Raw genomic sequence first — 5,424 nt, 5'->3', positions numbered from 1 at the left:
TTAGTAATAAACGAAGTCTTTTCCTAGTCCTCCAGGTTCATCTGAATCTGATTGTACCCAGAGTAGGCATCGAGAAAGGTTAGGATCTCACGGCCAGCCGTGGCATCGATCATACGATCGATGTTTGGCAAAGGAAAAGCATCTTTTGGACATGCTGGTTCAAATCCTTATAATCTACGTACATTCTAAGTTAGTTTCCTTTTGTAGGAACTACAACTACGTTGGCTAGCCACTCGGGGTACTTTACCTCCCGAATAGACCCTATTTTAAGAAGTTTGGTTACCTCGTCTTTTATGAAGGCATGCTTTACCTCGGACTGAGGCCTCCTTTTTTGCTTCACCGGTTTGAACCTTGGATCGGTGCTTAGGCGATGTCTGGTGATTTCCGGTGGAATCCATGTCATATCTTAGTGGGACCAAGCAAAGCAATCCATATTATCAATAAGAAATTAAATGAGTTTTTTCCTGAGTTCGGGGGTTAATCCCGTTCCCAGGTATACCTTTCTCTCAGGAAGATATTCGATAAGTATGACCTACTTTAGTTCCTCGACAGTTGACTTGGTTGCATCAGACTCTTCAGGAACGATGAAGGTTCGAGGAGTAAGGAAGTCCTCTTCGTCTTCGATTACTTGTTGTTCCGACTCCGTCGAGGCTGGGGTCTGTGATTGATATTTAGCCGCCTGCCTATCTTTGCTGCTTGATTTCTTCGAGATCAAGGGTTCTGGAATCGGCACCACTTCCTCGATTGCATACATCTCTTTTGCGGCGTGCTGCTCTCCGTGGACTATTTTCACTCCTTCCTCTGTTGGGAATTGCATCTTCTGGTGAAGAGTTGAAGGCACTGCCCTCATGTTGTGTATCCATGGTCTCCCGAGGAGTGCATTATACCTCATGTCACATTCGATGACATGGAACCTGGTGTCTTGTATGGTCCCGGCTACGTTTACTGCCAAGATAATCTCTCCCTTTTTTGTTTTGCTTGCCATGTTGAAGCCATACAGCACCCGTGATGCAGGTCCAATCTGATCATGCAAGCTGAGTTGTTCCACGACCCTCGATCTGATTATGTTCGCTGAGCTACCTGGATCCACTAAAACACGTTTAACTTGAATTTTATTTAAAAGGATAGAGATTACCAGGGCGTCATTGTGAGGCTAAGATATGCCTTCCGCTTCCTCTTTACAGAATGATAGACGTCCTCAGACACATACCTCCGAGTCCGCTTTTCTTCGGTGATTGATACTTTGGTACGCTTGAACACGGGTTGTTGAGGGACATCTGAGGGACATCGACTCCGCCAATGATCATGTGGATTACCTGTGGTGGTTCTTCTTGTTCATTTTTTCTTCCATCTTTCTTCCTGAAGTGATTCTTAGCCCGATCACTTAGGAATTCTTGAAGGTGGCCCTCGTTGAACAAATGAGCCACTTCTTCCCTTAGCTGTCTGTAGTCTTCTGTTCGATGACCGTGTGTGCCATGATACATGCACATTAAGTACGGGTTTCTTTGAGAAGGATCGGTCTGTAAAGGCCTGGGCCACTTAGTGTCTTTGATTCTCCCAATAGCTGAGACAATCCCCGATGCGTTTATGCTGAAGTTGTACTCTGATAATCGGAGAGCCTCTGTGGGGTCGGTATGTTTATCGAACCCGCTCTTACTCATGAGTCCCCGAGAACTTTGACCTTGATCGTTTCTCCGATCGCTCCGAGGAATGTTACCGCTTAGGTCGTTGTTCCTTCGAACGGCATATGGTTGATACCGCTCCTTGTTGAATCTTGATTCCCTGTTCGTATCGCTCGGGGGCTTAGCCACAAACTTGTCAGGATAAACAGAGCACGAGGGGGCTCCTAATTGATCGTCCTCAACCCTGAATTTTTGATTGGTAACGGTTGTGCATATCTGACTATGTCACTGCTGGATACTTGATCAAGTTCTGTTTTAGTTGTCGAGAAACAATCGAGCTTCGCTCATTCAAACCCTGTATATAGGCCTGTACTGCCCAGTCGTCGGAGACCGGTGGCAGTTCCATTCTTTCCATCTGAAACCTGGACACGAACTCCGTTAATATCTCATCGTTCCTTTGTTTTATTTTGAAGACATCCGATTTTCTTGTGTCCACCTTTATGGCCCCGACGTGGGCTTTAACGAAGGAGTCTGCTAACATAGCAAATGAATCAATAGAGTTAGGAGCTAAGTTGTGATACCAAATCATAACTCCTTTTGAGAGTGTTTCCCCAAACGTTTTCAACAACACTGACTCGATTTCATCATCATTCAAGTCATTTCCTTTGATCCCACAAGTGTATGAAGTAATATGTTCGTTAGGGTCGGTTGTCCCGTTATATTTGGGTATATCGGGCATGCAAAATTTCTTAGGAATGGGCATCGGAGCTACGCTCTAAGGGAATGGTTTTTGTATGAACTTTTTGGCATCTAGACCTTTCAAAGCTAGAGGTGCCCCCGGTATCTGGTCTACACGGGAGTTATAAGTCACCACCTTCTTATCATTATCCTCAATTTTCTTTTCTCCGGACTCGATCCTCTGAGTGAGATCTTCGAGCATTTTCATAATGGTGGGGTCAGCCCCCGAGTCGTTTCCATTTGGTCCTTCCGGCGTTGATTCTGCACGTCGATTGTTTTCATGTTCAGCTACACTCGGGGTCTTATTTTGACTTTGAAGTTGAGCGATGGTGATTTGCTGAGCCTGCAACATCTCTAATATCACTTGGAGGCTGACTCCCCCCCATCTCCTACTCCTGGTGTTCCTTGGTCCCCTGGTCGAGCATCCCTGCGTACACTCCCTTCGGGGTCTGTGCCTAGGTTGGTGTTTATAGCAATATGAGAACCAACATCAACTGGTTCCATGTTTGGCACTTCCCCAGGGTTTACTGGTGGTACACCAAACCCTACATTGTTGTTCTCACCAAGACCTTCATTGTCATGAACAGGTGTGTTTTGTGAGCTAGACATGTTTCAGCTTGAAAATCAAAAATTCTTGACAAGAAAAAGTGTAAAAATAACATGTGTAATAAGAATCGGTACAGAAATAATCACTATTATCTTTAGCCCAACGGTGGGCGCCAAACTATTTACCTCGAAAATACGAGTAACAATTAAATTTGATTTGTGGTTTTAAAGATACGTGATTTAATTCAATACCTATTAATAATAAAGAAGTATGAAGTAGAAGCGAATGAGAGAAGTGAATCAAACCAATGTTACTCAACAGCAGTGACCTCGAGCCCGGGGACCTCAAGGTAGACTTGGTATAATAAGAACAATTAAATAATAAAAGTAAAGTGAGAACAATAAAGCTAAAGGACAATACTGATGAACAATAGGCGAAAAAGGTAGAGAGTATATTCTTTGCTTAGTGATAAGATGATGTTACAAATGATTGGGGTCCCCTTTATATAATAGGGGAACCCCCAAATAAAGAATATTTCTATTTACAATAAGGAATATTCTTGATACAACTGTCTAATCGCCTAGTACGGAATTGTACAACCTTATTCCGGGATTTGCGCCATGACTTTGGGGACGTGACAGGAATCTAGATCGTCCTGGTACAGATCCACAACGGTGCTATTCCGGGGTCGAGCATACTTGGCCTCAGTACTCCTCGTACTCCCATCTCCGGGCATCGCACTCTCCCCTTCGAGCTCAGGTCTGGTCAGCCGGTCTCGAACTCGAACGTGCCTGGACTTGGACCTATAAATCGGAGGCATACGATTTTGACCGTATACACTGGGTTTCACTTGATCGATTAAATTAGGAGGAACAATAATATTAATAGCAGGTATAATAACTTGAGTAACTTTCTCCTTCTTAACTCCATCAGTTTTAGCAGATTTTTGTTCAATAGTTTGTCCAGGAAATAAAGCACCAATAGTTTTGAAATATTGCTGAAGCAGCTCCAAATGACAAACCTGATAATAAAATAAAATGAAAAAAAAAAGCATAGTACATATATACCATTAGCAAGAAACTCTTAAAAGATTGACCTAACAACATCAATATATCAAAATACCATTAGAAAACTCTTTGTATTTTTTCCTTTTCTAAACAAAAATTGTAAAAAAAAAAACATTAGTTTTCTGTGTTGAAATATTGAACCGTTATCTATACTTTGTATACTGGTTTGGAGACTAAAGCATTGGTGCTCTCTACCCCGATATATTTTTTACTCCGGTTTAAAGAATATAAAAACTTTACCGGGGTATTAAATTTGAATACGGTTTGAAGAATATAATAAACTTCACCGTTTATATTTTGAATGTTTGGTTTGGTGTTCAGTTTGAAGATATAAAACCTTCACTAATTTTATAAAGTTCTGTTTGTTGCCAACTTTACAAAAAAATGGCAAATGAGGACCAAACTAATGCTAATGGAACGGGTGCTACTGTTACGAGTGTTGCTGCCTCGTCGAGCCGTTCAACTCCTGCTCATGCTATGGCACCAGCAGAAAAACCCGAAAAGTTTTCCGGTATTGACTTCAAACGTTGGCAAATGAAGATGCTTTTCTATCTTACTACGTTGAGTTTGCAGCGATTCATCAAGGAGGATCCTCCGGTCGTGGCTGAAGGCACTCCGGATGACGAACGATTTGTAGTAACTGAAGCATGGAAACATTCTGATTTCTTGTGCAAAAGCTACATTTTGAGTTGTTTGGAAGATAGCTTGTACAATGTCTATTGTGTCATGGAAACTTCAAAAGCGTTATGGAATGCGCTTGAGAAGAAGTACAAGACTGAGCATGCCGGACTTAAGAAGTTCATGGCTGCAAAAATTTTGGATTTCAAGATGGTTGACACTAGGTCGGTCATAACTCGAGTCCAAGAATTACAAGTCATTGTGCATGACCTCCTTGCTGAAGGTATGGTCATAAATGAGGCCTTTCAAGTCGCTTTCACTGAGAAGTTACCTCCGTTGTGGAAGGACTTTAAGAACTATCTAAAACACAAGCGTAAAGAGATGACACTTGAAGATTTGATTGTTCGGTTGAGGTAGAAGAAGACAACAAAAATGCTGAAACGAAGTCACGTGAAAACTCGACAATAATAAGGGCTAATATTATTGAGGAGGCGCCACAAAATAAGAAGAGAAAGAAGGCTTCTGGACCAAAGAATTACCCAAGCAAGAAAAAGTTCAAGGGTAACTGCCACAACTGTGGAAAGTCTGGACATAAGGCCGTGGACTGTCGTGCACCAAAGAATGATAAGAAGAAGAAGAAGAAGAAGAAGAAGAAGAATCAAGCTAACATGGTTGAAAATGTTGACGAAATGGAGGACTTGTGTGCCATGTTGTCTGAATGCAACTTGGTAGGAAATCCTAACGAATGGTGGATTGATTCTGGAGCCACCCGCCATGTTTGTGCTAACAAGGAGTTATTTTCTTCTTATGCCCCCGCAGGACCCGACGAGAC

This window comes from Nicotiana attenuata, unplaced genomic scaffold, assembly GCF_001879085.1.
Source record: "Nicotiana attenuata strain UT unplaced genomic scaffold, NIATTr2, whole genome shotgun sequence".
NCBI lineage: Eukaryota > Viridiplantae > Streptophyta > Magnoliopsida > Solanales > Solanaceae > Nicotiana > Nicotiana attenuata.
Note: the sequence above shows the minus strand (reverse complement) of the source record.